Here is an 18,139-nt window from a genome sequence, read left to right as displayed (position 1 = left end):
CTGAAATCAATGTCAAATATAAGAATATACATGACCTAAAATAAAATCTATGTCCTATGTTAAACTCTCTAATCCTCTATTGACAACAGACAGAGTATTTGGCCTTTCTGAAGTATTCCCACCCTACTGAATAAAGATTATGATTGTCATCTCTCATATGAACATTAGTAAACAGAAATAACAAATACAGTTAATTTTTACTTTATCCTTTATACTTGTTCTCATTCTGAAGAAGGTATTTTAAAGGTATATCTAACAGCCCTTTACGATTTACAAGGCATTTTCACATATATTTTCACTTAAGCTACATAGCAACTCTATGAGTTATGTGGGCAAGTATTATTAGCCCTGTTTTACAAATCAAGATGCTAAGGGCAAAAGAAGTTAAATGAATTGTCACAGACACAAAACTACTAAGTAGAAAAGCCAGGACTATAGCCCAGATGTTTTGACACCATCTTTTCAGGGCACCACAAACAGATACACAAAGGTAGAGATACTTGAAATGCATAGCAGCATGGTCAAGTATTAAACCAGCAGTATACCTCTGTGAAGTTTACAGACTAGAACAGAATAATCTGAGCCCTTCAAATCATCAAAGAGATCTCACTATTTTATTTAGAATTGTTTCACTATACAATGCACTAGTTAACAAAAGGTTCACTAGAATAGCACATATATACCAAACTAGAAAAAAAAAAAAAAGCAAACAAACAAAAAAACCTGATAACAGATTTACTCAATTACAGAGTTAATACAAACCAGTATGTAGTTTGTTTATAAAATATATATATAATAGGAATATTTCCCTGAATCTCTCACTGACAGAATGCAATCTTTCAATTAATTTACATGATTATTTTTTTCATGAAGTGTATTTAAACTGTCTTATTTTTCCTCTCCCTACCACTCTAGAATTTTTTTAAAAACTTCTAAAGGTCAAAAATGGAATAAGTAATTGCTTGATACCTCCTTGCAAACTCTTTAAAAGTTGTACAGCTGCTAATGTATGTTTGCGCTGGCATTGCAGAGTGGAGCCTGGGGAATACAAAATCTGATTTCAGAGAAACCAGAGCTTACTTCAAAGAAAAGAGCAACTCTCTCCAGCTGATAAGATATTTCCTGAAAGAAAACAACTACCAAGGAAGAAATACACTAGTGATATCTCCTGTTAGTCTTCTACAATCCTTCATTTAATAAAATAAAGTTTTTTTTTCCCATTTACTTGATTACATACTTCCATTTCACATTTTCTCCTGTAATGGTTTAATTTTTGTTAGCTTATTTGTTTATTGTAGGTTTCAGAGTGTAATCCCATTGTTTCAAAGTACATGGGAAAAAAAAGCTAGGTAACTCCAAGATACCCTCAAAAATCTCATCAAAAAGGGAAATAAATTTAAGAAATATGAAATATGAACTAGGTATTTTTCTTATAGATTTAGAATGTTGCTGGGCAACAATAATTAGATAACTTATTTCATATACTCATGCCATGAAACTTAAATGTCATATCTAATCAGGCTTATATTCTTCTTTCCAGAAGAGATTCAAAGGACTTTTGCAATATGTTACAGGCATAAAATGACCTCTAAAAATTGGGCTCATGATAACAAGAGTTCTGCAAAATTTAATTTATGATAAATATTAGTAATGGGGTACAGAATTAGTAATAAATAGACCTAGTGTCTCTAGACCTGAGATTGTGTGGAAATAGCAGAAAGAGCACTGAACTGTTCTTTTCCAATGTTACTAAACTGATGACTATGCAATTGATAATGTAATTATTACTGTAATTTTGGCTTTTCATTTGTATGGAAACTTATAGTTCCAAACATTTTCACTTAGATTATCTCATTCAGCCCTCCCAATAACCCTCAAAACCCATTTTACAAATGAGACAAAAGAGACTAAAAAGATAAGGATTTTCCAGAGATCACATAATTCCAGAAATGGAATATGAAACCAGCTCTTTTCATTCTAAGATAATACATTTGCCTTCATCTGTGCTTGAGTTTCTTCATCCTTAAAATGGGAAACATTATATCTATGACACGGTTTTTCATTCACTCCTCAGATATTTAGTGAGTACATGACAGGCAAGATTAAATGATACGCATGTTGAAAGTACTTCCGACACTCTATAAAAACAAAAACAAAACATCCACACAAAAATATAGGGTACTAGCAGTAAAGAAACTGGCCTGGGCCTAATGGGGATCAATGTCAAAGCTGACAATTTAACCCACAGTATTATGCTTCTTTGGGCCTCCTACAATATCCATCTGGGAAATCACCATAGTACAGGCTGGTGCAGGAATCTATTAAAATAGATTTAAAGTAGATTAAAACTGTCTAGCAGACTATTATAATTTTTAAATTAAACAAACAAAATACACTAGTTAAGTGACCTCTTTCTCAGGGATTAGGATCTAAAGGGAGCACACAAAAATTTGCATATGGTCAAAATCCTTTTGTACAATGCACACTGAAGACCAACATACTTCCTCTCATAGTTATCTTTTTTCCTTAGTTGAATACCAGATGATTTAGCTGGCCAGCATTTTATATTGTATTAAAATACATACATATGTACATATATATACCTGTATATATATGTGTATGTGTGTATATATACATATGTATTCATGAATACAAGTGTACTCACATACACACACATATTATATGTCTTTAAACCCTAGAAACACACTCAGCCTAGCACATATAAAGGAGTTGAAATCAACAGGAACAGAAAATTTACCTCTCACATTCACTCCTAGCACAGATTCATTGAATGGAATACTTTAATTTCTCTCTTTGGCCACATATGTGCATATGTATTTAGGTAAGGTATATGTACAATGTGAGTCCACAATGTAGGTCATTAAAAGAGAAATTTGAATACATATACCCACACTAATATTCACATGTGTGGAAACAAAAATATACTCAAACTGCCCACATTTTTAATGCCAAGAGGACCCTTAATTTCTATTTGACACTGTATATTTTGGTAATAACTTGTTAGCCTATTTATCATACCCATTAACAATATGAAAGCATACATAAATGTATATTAAAATTTTCAAAGGAAGACCCTCTAAAACAATGCTTTCTGATTAGACATGCAACTTAGAGCCCCATTACTGTTGCTATTGCCCAATAATTCTTAAAGATTGACATAAAGGAAAATATCCAACTTGATTACAAGAAATGTGTGATCTTTTATAGAAAGGTATTCTACAACAACTGCTACTACCACTTTCTTCAATAGATCACTTAAAATACAATATACTATTTGAAAAATTAGAATAAATAACATTTAAGAAGTCTAGACTAAGAATTTCAAAATTATTCATCAGCGATGACTACATACAAATTGACATTTCTCCTAGATAAGGTTTTTAAAAACCCTATTTATAGAAAGAAAAATTGAGCATTACTGTATCTAAAGTCTCAATGTTAAAAATCATAGGGTTTTTAAGAGACAAATTCACATGCACCATTATTTACAGTAAAAGATAGATCCTATAAAACTCATGTGAATCACATAGAAAATAATGGGGTTTCCCTGTTCAAAACTGAACTACATATACATAAATTATTATAACATTTTGTACATCCTTAAAAACCACAGGTTGTTTAAATTTTTAGTTTTTAGTTGTCCATTTCTGCATAGTTTAAAATTGGATATAGATTTGTTTTGGTTAGTCTCCACTTTGTTAATGAACACTTCCATATTTTCCTTTTTTCTAAAGAAATGCCAAATCCACTCAAAAAAGTTGTCAAATCCACAGCGTCATTTTCACATATTTACCATGTTCAATAATATCCAAAGGAAAGTTCCTAAACAAGTAGACTCACCACTGAAATTTCAGTCCAAACAAAAAAATAATTTTATTTATTTACATTCTCCTTTTTTATCCAACAAGAAGAAATGTATAGGTTTATTCTACTAAGAATGCCTTAATCTAAATTAGAAACTATTTAATCTAGGACCAGATTCTCATCCTATGAACTTCAAGAAAATTTTCTTTTTTTTTAAATGTTTTTTTAATGTTTATTTATTTTTGAGAGAGACAGATACCGAGATGTTCAGGGGCAGAGAGAGAAGGAGTCACAGAATCCGAAGCAGGCTCCAGGCTCTGAGCTGTCAGCACAGAGCCCGACTCAGGGCTCAAACTCACGGACTGTGAGATCATGACCTGAGCTGAAGTCTGACGCTTAACTGACTGAGCCACCCAGGCGCCCCAAAATTTTTAAGAGTAACACAGCCCATTATTAAGTGAATTTCCACCAAATGTTATGGAGACTTTGATGAACACAAATAAGTTCTCATATTCTTTAAAAAAACAAAGGAAATTGTTTAAATGAGCAAAATGTAAATGATGGTCATAACCAAAACACCAGATTAATATAGTGTTCTTCTTCTGTAGTAAAATAAAGCTTCTACATATTCCTAGTCTAAAAGAAAAAAACAGTTGTGATTTTTGTAATTCTTTGGCCAAAATAAGAATGAAAATCTAAAACCAAGCATCTGGAAATGTGACAATACTTCATCAATGAACAGAAGAAATATTAATATTATAAATGTTTTACAATTATATCCTCTAAATACCCAAGAGGAATACTTCAGTAGTATGAATTTTTGATGTTCTGTACTTTATTTTTGAATTTAAAGAGTGAAGATATAACTAATTCTATCTCTTTACAAAAATGAACAGCAAGAAGGACAATTATTTTTGGCTTTGTGCATTTCAAAATAGAATATGAGAAATAAATAAAATTATATGTATGTATTCATGTGTATGTGTATATGTGTATATGAATGTGTATATATACTATAGTATAGTCTTCAATGTATGCTGGTTAGCCTATATTAGTGATAATTAAAATTCTTTATCACATAATACAAATAACAGTTGATAAAAGTACTGTTATTACTGCTGGAGAAATAAGAAAGAAATAAAATTTCCTAAAGCAATCCTATATTATAGGTAGGAGGCTCACCAAACTTACTGGTAACTAAGTGATGCTGAAAGGGACCATATACCAATACATATACACTAGAAGAAAGATGAAGACATCAAGAAGTTTAAAAAAGATTAACACTTGGGGCACCTGAGTGGCTCAGTCAGTTAAGCGTCCGACTCTGCCGGCTCAGGTCATGATCTCATGGTTTGTGGGTTTGAGCCCCAGGTCAGGCTCTGTGCTGACAGCTGAGAGCCTGGAGCCTGCTTAGGATTCTGTGTCTCCCTCTCTCTCTGCCCTTCTCCCAGTCATGCTCTCTCAAAAATAAACATTGAAAAAAAATTTTTTTTAAAAAGATCAATACTTATCACTGACTCTAACACTTAGCTTATAGAAAAAGTGAAGAATTTGGGAATTATCTTAATTGACACAAATATTGTACCAAAAAATACTTAAAATCTTCTTGTTATTCCCTTAATAGTTTATTTACTTCAAAGCACCTACAACTATCCACTTCCCTTTTGCTGGGGAATCAAGACCAAAGTGATCACAGATGAATTATGTAATCAAATGATGACTCATTTTCAATAAGAAATTAATTCATGTTATAGAAATTTTGAGGATCCAGGAATCCTGGCTCTGAATTTAAAAATACTACATTACATTAAAACTCTAACTTTGCTTTTATTCATATAGATCTGTTAATTTAAAATATAAACAATAGGGGTGCCTGGGTGGCTCAGTCGGTTGAGTGTCCGACTTTGGCTCGGGTCATGATCTTGTGGTTCATGAGTTCAAGCCCCACATCGGGCCATGTGCTGACAACTCAGAGCCTGGAGCCTGCTTCGGAATCTGTGTCTCCCTCTCTCTCTGCCCCTTCCCCGCTTGCACTCTGTCTCTCTGTCAAAAATAAATAAACATTAAAAAAAATTTTAATATAAACAATAAATTGTGATGTTGTAGAAAGAGGGGAAAATTATTTGCTTTTGTTATTTTGTACCAATATTCACAAATTTCATATCTACCAAAAGCAGTAGGTAAACTTTGTAGTAAGCTTTGAAGTTTACGAAGTTCTTTTACATAAATTGACTTATTATGTCCTTACATTAGCCTTAATATCCAGTTCACAAATTAAAAACTGTGCCTCAAACATATTAAATGATTTACCCAAAAATAAGTCACAGAACTCAAAACTGACAAAATGGAATTCTGACAGATTCCAATCTCTATACCTTTTTTTAAATGTTACTAACCATGCTCATTATGTTTTATGTTAGCTCTTATGCATTATAAACCTTATATCTGAAAGTTCAGGCCCTTTTACCAACCTCTACTTCCCCCACTTCCAAGCCTCTGGTAACCACTTTGCCACTCATTATATGAGTCTGAAGTTGGGTGTTTTGTTTTGTTTTTAATTCCACGTATAAGTGGTACTATGCAGTATTGGTCTTTCTTTGGCTTATTTCACATAGCATAATGCCATGAAGGTCCATGTTGTTGCAAATGGCAGGATTTCTTTATTTATCATGACTGAATAGTGTTCCATTTGTGTGTATATGTCCACTGATGTACACACACATGCAAAAAAAAAAAAAAAAAAAAAAAGCTGTGCTATGGAGTATTACTTGGCAATCAAAAAGAATGAAATCTTGCCATTTGCAACTACGTGGATGGACCTAAAGTGTATTATGCTAGGGGAAATCAGTCAAAGAAAGACAAATATCATATAACTTCACTCATATGAGGATTTTAAGACACAGAACAAATGAACATAAGGGAAGGGAAGCAAAAATAATATAAAAACAGGGAGGGGAACAAAACAGAAGAGACTCTTAAATATGGAGAAAAAACAGAGGGTTACTGGAAGGGTTTGGGGGGGGGGATGGGCTAAATGGATAAGGGGCATTAAGGAATATACTCCTGAAATCATTGTTGCACTATATGCTAACTAATTTGGATGTAAATTTAACAAAAATAAAATTAATAAAATTAATAAAATAAAATGGAATATTCTTTGTAACACACACATACACACACAAAAAGCTGGGCTATAGAAGAAATGACCAAGATAGAGCTAAAAGCAAGCTGGAATACCAGTGTGTATCATGTAGATGATGTCTTTACTTTAAATGCTGTACTGAAATTTGCTTCTGGTCCAAGAGGGCAAGATAGGAGAATCATGGACTCATCAACTCCTAGGACTCAGCTAACGTACAACTATATACAAGGCAATTCACTCCATACGAAATCCAAAAACTAGCTGAGTGACAAGTACACATTTAGCAAATAAGAAAATACCCACATGGGAACAGGTCTTGGCACACTCTCAACTATTCTGAACAATAAAGAACAAATAAGGTGAAATGAACAACCATAAAGATTTGACAATCAAAAGTTTGGGCCAGGATGAATGGTAAGGTTCATTTCCTACACAAGACCACTCTGTCAAGACTAGAAGAAGGTTGTTTTATTAAATGTTGCAAACCAATACAGAAAGTCAAGGAAACTGAAGAAAAAGGAATATGTTCCAAACAAAGGAATAAGATAAAACTCCCCCAAAAAGGTTTCCCATAACAGAGATAAGTGAGCTATCCAAGAAAGATTTGAAAATAATAGTCATAAAGATCTTCACCAAGGTCCTGGGAACAATGCATGAACAAAATGGGAATTTCAGCAAAAAGAAAAATATAAAAAAGTATTAAACACATTATCACAAAGCTGAAAAATACAATAACTAAACTGAAAATTCAATACTGGGGTCAACATCAAACTAGATGAAGTGGAAGAAAGAATCCATCAACTCAAGGGGCACCTGGGTGGCTCAGTCAGTTAAGCACCCTACTCTTGATCTCAGCTCAGGTCATAATCTGACTCTGAGACTGGGCCCCATGTGGGGCTCTGTGCTGAGTGCAAAGCCTGCTTGGGCTTCTCTTTCTCTCTTTCTCTCCCCCTCCCCCACAGACGTGTGCGAGCTAGCTCGCTCACTCACTCTCTCTCTCTCCTCTCAAAATAAATAAATAAACGTTAAAAAAAAAAAAAAGAATCCATGAACTCAAAGATGGGGCATTCAAATTCATCCAAAGAAAAAAAGAGGAACAAAAGGAAAAAAGAATGAAAAAGATTAAGATAGCTTAAGGGACTTGACACCATTAAACAGACCAAATACACAAACTAACTTTACACCTCAAGAAATCAGAAAAAGAACAAAAAACTAAGTCCAAAGTTAGTAGAAGGAAGGAAACAACAAAAAGCAGAGAGGAACTAAATGAAATAGAGACTAAAAGAGAAAAGATCAGTGAAACCAAGAGCTAATTTCTTGAAAAGATGTACAAAATAAACTGTTAGCAAGATTTACCAAGAAAAAAGAGAGCTCAAACAAATAAAATTGGAATGAAAGAAGAGACATTAAAACTCATACCACACAAATACAAAAGATCATATAAGACTACTATAAATAATTATATGCCAACAAACTGGAAAACCTAGAAGAAATGAATAAACTCCTAAAAACATGCAGCTGACCAAGAATGAATCTAAAAGGAACAGAAAATCTGAACAGACCGATGACTAGTTAGGAGAATGATTCAGTAATCAAAAACAATAACAAATAAAAGTCTAGAACCAGACACCATCACTGGTGAATTCTATTTTTAAAAAAATTCAAACAGGAATTAATACAGTTCTAGTCAAAAACTTCCAAAAACTACAAGAGAGAACGTTTCCAAACTTATTTTATAAGGTCATTATTGCCCTGGTAAGAAAACCTATACAAAGACATTATAAGAAAAAAAGTTAAAAGAAAATAAAATTATAGCCACCATCTTTGATGAATACACATGCAAAAATCCTCAACAAAATGCTAGTAAATCAATTTTTTTAATTTTGATTTTTTATTTTAGAAAGAGAGAGAGCATGACAGGGGAGAGGAGCAGAGGAAGAGGAAGAGAATCTTTTATTTTTTTTTTTTTTTAAATTTTTTTTTCAACGTTTATTTATTTTTGGGACAGAGAGAGACAGAGCATGAACGGGGGAGGGGCAGAGAGAGAGGGAGACACAGAATCAGAAACAGGCTCCAGGCTCTGAGCCATCAGCCCAGAGCCCGACGCGGGGCTCGAACTCACGGACCGCGAGATCGTGACCTGGCTGAAGTCGGACGCTTAACCGACTGCGCCACCCAGGCGCCCCAGAGGAAGAGAATCTTAAGCAGGGTCCACACTCAACACTCAGCACGGAGTCCAACATGAGTCTCAATACCACAATGCAAGCCAAAATTAAGAGTCGGATGCTCAAGTGACTGAGCCACCCAAGCACCCCAAATACCAGTAAATTAAATTTAACAGTACACTAAAAGTATCAGATACCATGATCAACTGTGATTTATTCCAGGGATGCAAGGATGATTCAACATGTGTAAAGCAATCAATGTGATACACATTGGCAAAATGAAGAATAAAAATCATATGATCATCTCAATATATGCAAAAAAAGCATCTGTAAAATTCAACATCCATTCATGATAAAAATTTTCACAAACTACATATAGAGGGTACATACCTCAACACAACAAAAGCCATATATGACAAGCCACAAATAACACTATATTCAATGGTGAAAAACAAGAAGCTTTTCCTCTAAGATCAGGAAAAAGATAAGGATGACTACTATACCACTTTTATTCACATTGTACTGGAAGTCCTAGCCAGAGCAATTAGGCAAGATCAAGGGAGTGGGGAAAGGCATTCATATTGGGAAGCAAGAAGTAAAACTGTTTCTATTTGCAGATGACATGATATTACATGTAGAAAGCCCTAAAGACTCCACCAAAAACCTGTTAGAATCAATCAACAAATTTCATAAAGTCATAGGACACAAAATCGATATACAAAACTCAGTTGAGTTTCTATAAACTAACTTTTTATATTAAAAGATAAATTAAGAAAACAGCCACCTTTACAACTACAACAAAAAGAATAAAATACCTAGGAATAAATTTAACCAAGGAGGTGAAAGAATTATACTCTGTAAACTCTAAGACACTAATGAAAGAAAGTGAAGAAAACACAAATAAATGGAAAGATATTCTGTGTTCATGGATTAGAAGAATTACTATTGTTAAAATATCCATATTACTGAAAGCAATCTACAGATTCAATGCAATCACTTTCAAAATCCCAAGGTCATCTTTCATAAATACAATGAAGAATCCTAAAATTTGTATAGAATCACAAAAGACCCTGAATAGCCATAACAATCTTGAGAAAGAATGGAACTCCCAGATGGCTAGGTCAGCTAAGCATCCAACTCTTGATTTCGACTCAGGTCTTGGTCTCATGGTTGTGAGATTGAGTTCCTTGTCGGACTTGTGCTGACCATGAGTCTGCTTAAGATTGTCTCTGTCTCAGCCTGGGTGTCTCAGTCGGTCGACTTCGGCTCAGGTCATGATCTCACAGCTTGTGAATTCAAGCCCCTCATCGGGCTCTGTGCTGACAGCTCAGAGCCTGGAGCGTGCTTCTGATTCTGCGTCTCCCTCTCTCTCTGCCCCTCCCCCACTCATGCTCTGTCTCTCTCTGTCTCAGAAATAAATAAACATAAAAAAAAATTTTTTTAAGTAAATAAAAAAAGATTGTCTCTGTCTCATAAACTGAGGGTTGCTGGAGGGAAGATGGGTGGGGTTATGGGATAAATGGGTGATGGGCATTAAGGGGGGCATGTGTTGGGATGAGCACTGGGTGTTATATCACTAAATTCTACTAACGGATACAAACTATATGTTAACTAACTCGAATTTAAATAAAATCTTGGAAGAAAAAAAAAATGGCAGAGAACTGAACAGGCATTTTTCCAGAGACAGACAAATGTCCAGCAGGTACCTGAAAGGTATTCAACATCTCTAGTCATCAGGAAAATAGAAATCAAAACCACAATGGGATATCACTTCACACCTGTTAGAGAGGCTGTCATCAAGAAGAAAAGAGATAACAAGCATTGGCAAGGATGTGGAATAAAGGAAACCCCTGTGCACTGTTGGTGGGAATGTAAATTGGTACAGCCACTATGAAGAACAGTATGGAGGTTCCTCAAAAAATTAAAAATAGAACTACCATATGATCTAGCAATCACACTTCTCGGTATACATCCAACAGGAAATGAAACGGGATTTTGAAGAGATATCTACACTGCCATGTTCTTTGCAACAGTATTCATAAGAGCCAAGGTATGAAAATGAACTAATGTCTAAACTTTTTAAAATATTTATTTATTTTGAGAGAAAGAGAGAGCTTGAGCAGGGAAGGGGCAGAGAGAGAGGGAGAAAGAATCCCAAGCAGGCTCCACGCTGCCAGCACAGAGCCCAACGTGGGGCTCAATCCCACAGACCATGAGATCATGACCTGAGCCAAGACCAAGATTCAGATGTTTAACCGACTAAGCCACCCTGGCACCCCTAATATCTATACTTTTAATTCAGATCAGAGGACCTGCCTGATTTGGAGAAATTTAAATGGTCCTTTCATGCCCGGCTCTTAGTAGAGATGTTATACCAGGAATATCAATCTCTGGTTCTACCAGGGATCAGCTGACTCCTCTCCTTTAGGCCCTAGTAAGGTCCTACTTGCTGGCCTCATCAGAAAGTCAGAGTTCTTGAGTCCTAGAAACAGTATTGGTCAGATGCAACTTTAGTTTGGAACTGGGGGAAACCTTAAAGATTTTCTAGCCTTCATTTTATTTATTAAAAAAAAAAGATTCAAAAAGGCTCAGTGACTTGTCCAGGGTTACTTTTCTTAAGTTTATTTTTTTTTTTAAAGAAGTAAACATTTTTCAAGGTTTCTTTGAAAACTTTTTATGGGAAAAAGAAGTAAAAATCTGCCCAAAGTTTTAAATACATTCTTTTAAAAGTTGCCATTTTCAAATTTGTCCAGTACAGTCTGATTGAAAGACATTAAAATAAAGGAAGATGAACTTGACCTTCTGTTTAATAAAAAAAGAACAGAGAGGAGAAATCTATTTATCAACACATATAATACTTTATGTTTCAACAGTGTTCCTAAAACCAAGAAATTTAAGGAAAATAAAATAATGGCAAATGCATTCCAAACTTCACAGAATATTTTTTAGAGCTTTCTGGAGAAAGTAGGTAAAGACAAGTCCACCTGTGAATTATGATATTCTCAGAAAATTGTTTAAAAGATAAATGGTTTTGTTCTATTTTTCTACAAGGAAAAAAGAAATCAGACTTTATGAAACACAGTGGAAAGTCCCATCCTTCCCATGCCTATCCTCATTAGTACAAGATAATGAAAGCCAGAGTATCACTGTTTATGATCCAAACTGCATGCTTTGGTTTCCACTAGGAGATACTCTAAATTTCCTAATAAAATGTTTTTGTATTTCCATTTATTGAGGTGATTTCTTTGTAACTGCTACTATCGCACATGTTTATTGACAGTTAAAACGGTCTGTGGCTTATACTTTGTGTTTGAGATCATTGTTTTGCCGTCTTTTCATTGTCCCTTGCCCCACTTTTTTTATACATTAAGAATATCCAGTGCCAGGGTGCCTGGATGGCTCAGGTGGAAGAGCATGCTACTCTCGATCTCCAGGTCATGAGTTCAAGCCCCATGTTGGGTGTAGAAATTACTTAAAATAAATAAATTAAATTTTAAAAAAGAATATCCACTCACTACATCTTCATTAACTTTATCAACAGACCCAAAAATGAAAATATACTAGAACTGACCAAGTCAGAACTTGTAATCCTGAAGTAGTGTATAAGCATGAGAAAACAAACTAGTAATGAAGACAAGTATGATAGCCAAAAAAACTGAAGAAGGCTCTTGAAGCCAAGCTTTATTGCCAGAGAAAGTAAATGTAACATTCACTTTGGTTTTTGTATTCCTGGAATGCATTCCTCCTCTGAGGAAGAATAACAACAGTAATAAACCTAAATCAAGACAGAAAAAATTTCGAGGACAACTAATTATATCTTTTTTCTTCATAATACAGAGCAAATCTTAACACTCAGCGGTGTCACATATAACGGAAAAAGATCTCATTAATTAAAATATCTCACTACTATTTAAAGACTGCCTCTGGTGGCTTAGGTGAAACAGATATATAGTATCTTTTTAAAAAGCCTATAATAGCCCCAAAGTTTTCTGCAAGTATTTTCAATCTTCTTATTCAATCTATCAATCTTGTTAGTTTGATAAACTTAACTCTTTTTCTAAAATATAATTTGTAATTAATTTTGCAAGTATTTGTCATAACACATTCAATGTGTGGACCTCTGTCCCTAAAAAGAAAATTCTAAATTTATTTTATATAAAATATGAATTTATTTGGTTGTCTCATTTATATACTTAGCTTCTATAAAATTCCTTGCATTTTCATAAACTTCAGACAGCAGGACACACACAGAAGAGTGAGAAAAAGAGAAGAGGATTTTGTAATAGAATCCTGCCTGAGCCAACTCTCAGTAGTCTTTTGGCAAAAGGCCTTGTGTGAACTATATCCAAGACCTCAGTCTAAGGCAGCCAAAGGTTTCCGAAAAGAATAGGTCCAAAATGGCTTATTACCTTTCACATTTGACCTTCTACCTAGTTGCCTCATACTTTGTGAACTTAAAATCTTGTGAGAGAATGCTTAGCCATCCTGTTTACAAACACAGCCTATTTATTCCACAGGAACAGTTTGGCAGGACATATCCAGGTCAACTGACCTTGAGTTGTCACAGAAACGCTAGGCCTCAGACTCCTCTTATAATTAAGCCAAACTGCAACATTGTGACCAGCTGAAACCAGTGCTGGACTGTGTAGCAATCATGAATTATTCAGTTCACTTTCATGTTGTATACTTCCAAGTATTAACATACAAAATGTGAAAGCAATCATACATAAACTAGAAATAGTATAAATGAGGCCTACATGGAAAAGAGAAAAAGCAGAAATTTTTAACTGGAATATTACAAGCTATTCTCAACTATTACACTGCAAAATTTGTAAACACACAACGAAAATCACACAATCTTTTAGTTATTTATGTGTTTTCAAAACTCCAGTCTGTCTTAGTCAGGCTTTGCCTCATATTAAGCATTTACCTGAAGAAATTACTTGATTAAATTAATTATCTCCAGAGGCAATCCAAGATGGCAGCACAGAAGATCCTGAACTCACCTCCTCCACAGACCAAATTTACAGATACATTTGGAAGGATTCCCTCTGAAAAAGATCCAAAAAGTAGCTGTACAGCTCCTTCACAACAAATGGTACAAGGGCCACATTGAGATGGTTAAGAAAGGTAGAAAGAGTCTCACCAAAAACCCCACCACCAAGTTGGTAACCCACAATTGGGTCAGATCTCAAAAATCCCAAGCTTCTCCCCGAGAAGTAAGGGGTTCATCATTCTTCATATAAGGCACCCCAATCCTTGAGACCCACAAAAAAGAGACAAACGCCCAAAATGTGTGGCTTTGAAAACCAATAGGGTTCACATCTAGGAGACCCAAAGAGCTGTAGGGAACTGAGATTCTGCTCTAAAAGGGCTTATGGACGGGGCGCCTGGGTGGCACAGTCGGTTAAGCGTCCGACTTCAGCCAGGTCACGATCTCGCGGTCCGTGAGTTCGAGCCCCGCGTCGGGCTCTGGGCTGATGGCTCGGAGCCTGGAGCCTGTTTCCGATTCTGTGTCTCCCTCTCTCTCTGCCCCTCCCCCATTCATGCTCTGTCTCTCTCTGTCCCAAAAATAAATAAACGTTGAAAAAAAAAATTTAAAAAAAATTTAAAAAATAAAAAATAAATAAAAGGGCTTATGGAGGGGTGCCTGGGTGGCTCGGTTGGTTAAGCATCCGACTTCGGCTCAGGTCATGATCTCATGGTCCGTGAGTTCAAGCCCCGCGTCGGGCTCTGTGCTGACAGCTCAGAGCCTGGAGCCTGTTTCAGATTCTGTGCCTCCCTGTCTCTCTGCCCCTCCCCTGCTCATGCTCTGTCTCTCTGCCTCAAAAATAAATAAACGTTAAAAAAATAAATAAAATAAAAGGGCTTATGGACAGACTTACTCCCTGTAGAGACCAGTACAAAAGCAGCATTTTGAAAAGTTCTAGATTCTATGTAAAGGAGATTCATTTGCTAATCTTAAAGTGTCTGCCAGAGGGGCAGACGCCTGCTGAGACTATCTCCAGGGACAAAGGTGCTACAAGTCACCATTTTTGTGTTCTTCTAACTTGCTAATGCCAGGGAGCAAATCCCAGCCCAGTGCTTTCTTGCCGCTCTGCAAAAGCCAGCGGGTGCATGCTGGCCCTGCATTCTCCTGATGCCTCACTAAAGCCAGCAGGCATAAGCAGTACACACAGGAGACACTCTGTGATCACCTGGCTCTGGTGGGTGATCTGGCTTCTGGGGGGAAAGGGGGTGGGTTACATTTCTAGGCTCCATGGGACTGAAAGAATCAGAGACAGTTCTTGGCAGGCTGCCACCCCAAGGGTACTGCACAGACACAAAATGAAACACACCCCAGTCCTCCTGTGAAAAGACCTATTTACTTTCCCTGGAGCTTCAGCCTGAGGGGCAGATTTCAGGTTTGCCACATATTCAGAGGCTACAGAGCCACTTAGGCAATCAATGTATGCAGGGGAATGCCATCTTCATACTCTCCCTCAGCCTCAATATAGTTCTGCAGTAACCTCCCAAAAAGGACTTACATATTCATCTGAAGCCCTGATATTTCCACCTGTCACCCAGGGGTCACCTCCAGATCACCTTATCTGGAAGCCAGCAAGGTTTAAGTTCCACAAGGCTGTATATATCTGAATACTTAAAAGCTGCTGCCTGAGGGTCTTGTTTTCAATCAGCCGGAAAATAGGTGCTGACTGAGATCTCTCCCTTTGGAACATTGACAGGTCTTGGCACACCTTGACCTATCAAGTATAAATCAGGCTGCTTAGACAATCACAAAGGTTTGAAAGACAACCAGGTTTACCTTCCAGACTGAGAGAAGTACTATTCTGCGTAATACACAGAAACAAAACCAGAGTATTTCCCAGAGGAAACAAAGGAATATCTACCAAATGAAAGACCAAGATAAAACCTCATTAAAAAAAAGAAACAGAAAAGAAAGAAACCTCAATGAAACGGAGATAAATAAGTAATATACCTGATAAAGAATTCAAAGTAATAGTCACAAAGATGCTCAACTAACTGGGGAGAAGAATGAATGAACACAGAACTTCAATACAAAATATATGAAAATACCAAAAAGAAGTCATAGAGATGAAGAATATAACAACTGAACTGAAGAATACACTAGAAGGTTCAATAGCAGACTAAATCAGAGCAGAAGAAATGAACACTGAGCTCATAGACAAGGCAGTGGAACTCACCCACATAAAGCAACAGAAAGAAAAAAGAATTTTAAAAAGTGAATGTACTTTAAGAGACCAATAGGAAAACATCACAAGAAACAACATTCACATTACAGGAGTCCCAGGAGGGGAGAGAGAGACAAGTGCAGAAAACTTATTTGAGGAAATAATAGCTGAAAATTTCCCTAACCTGAAAAAGAAACCAATATTGAGATCTAGGGAGCCCAGAAAGTTCCAAATGAGAGGAACCCAAAAAAATCCACACCAAGACTTATCATAATTAAAGTGTCAACAATTAAAGAGAAAGAGAGAATCTTGAAAGCAGCATGAGAAAACAACTTGTCACATATAAGGAAATCCTCATAAGACTATCAGCAAATTATTGAGAGAAACTATGAAGGCCAGAAAGGAATCGCATGATGTATTCAAAGTGCTAAAAGGAAAAAAAAATGCAACCAAGAATACTTTAACCAGCAAGGTTTTCATTCAGAATACAAAAAGAGATGAGTATTCCAGACAAAAAAAAAAAAAAAAAAGCTAAAAATTGTTTATCACAACTAAACCAATCTTACAAGAAATCCTTCTTAAAGCTGGAAAGAAAGGGAACTAGTATTAAGAAGATGAAAGTATAAACCTCACTAGTATAAATATATAACAAAGGTAGTAGATTAATCACTGATAAAGCTAGTATGAAGGTTAAAAGACAAAAGTAGTAAAAATAAGTGTGACTACAATTATCAGTTAAGGGATATACAAAACAAAAAGATGTAAAATGTGACATCAAAAACATAAAATATGGGAGGAGGTAAATGCAGACTTTAAAATGCATTTAAACTGAAGCTGCTATCAGTTTAAAATGGATTTATATAAATATATAGGCTGTTACATGTGAGCCTCATGATAACCAAAAATCAAACCTATCATATATACACAAAAGATGATAAGAAAGGAGTCTAAGCAAAACACTAAAGAAAGTCATCAAACCACAAGCTAAAACAGCAAGAGAAAAAGAAAGGAATATAAAGGAACTAAAAACAACCAAAAAATAATTAATGAAATGGCAGTAAACACATACCTATCAATAATTATTTTAAATATAAATGGACTAAATTCTTTTTTTTTTTTTTTCAACGTTTATTTATTTTTGGGACAGAGAGAGACAGAGCATGAACAGGGGAGGGGCAGAGAGAGAGGGAGACACAGAATCGGAAACAGGCTCCAGGCTCTGAGCTATCAGCCCAGAGCCCGACGCGGGGCTCGAACTCACGGACCGCGAGATCGTGACCTGGCTGAAGTCGGACGCTTAACCGACTGCGCCACCCAGGCGCCCCTAGAATAGACTTTAAAACAAAGACTATAAAACAAAGAAAAAGAAGATATTACACAATGACAAAAGGGTCAATCCAACAAGAGGATATAACATTTGTAAATACCGATGCACCTAAAATAAGAGCACCTAAATATATGAAGCAAAAGTGAACAGACCTAAAGGGACATATCAACAGCAATACAATGGTTGTAGGGGACTTTAATACTCCACTTACAACAATTGATTGCTCATCCAGAGAGAAAATTAATAAGGAAACAACACATTAGACCAAATGGACTTAATATATAGAGAATATTCCACCAAAAAATAGAATACACATTCTCTTCAAGTGCACATAAATTATTCTGTAGGATAGATCATATGCTAGGCCAAAAAATAACACTCAATACATTTAAGAAGACTGAAACCATAATATGCATCTTCTCTGAACAAAATAGTATGAAACTAGAAACTAATTACAAGAAGAAAACTGGAAAAAACAAAAACACAT

The 18,139-nt window shown here is 35.5% G+C and overlaps 1 long non-coding RNA gene across 1 annotated transcript in view; it reads right to left on the bottom strand.

Moving 5' to 3' along the window:
- LOC121013115 (uncharacterized) overlaps window positions 1–14,584 on the bottom strand; it is a 98,141-nt gene extending 83,557 nt beyond the window's left edge. The window contains exon 1 of the long non-coding RNA XR_005782517.1: window positions 14,063–14,584. This is a non-coding gene — a long non-coding RNA (uncharacterized LOC121013115). The remainder of the gene's footprint in view (window positions 1–14,062) is intronic.
- Between the last annotated feature and the right edge of the window lie 3,555 nt (window positions 14,585–18,139).

Source organism: Herpailurus yagouaroundi, unplaced genomic scaffold, assembly GCF_014898765.1.
Source record: "Herpailurus yagouaroundi ecotype Mexico unplaced genomic scaffold, PumYag 29, whole genome shotgun sequence".
Taxonomy (NCBI): Eukaryota; Metazoa; Chordata; class Mammalia; order Carnivora; family Felidae; genus Herpailurus; species Herpailurus yagouaroundi.
Note: the sequence above shows the minus strand (reverse complement) of the source record. Positions and strands in the feature narration are given on the sequence as shown.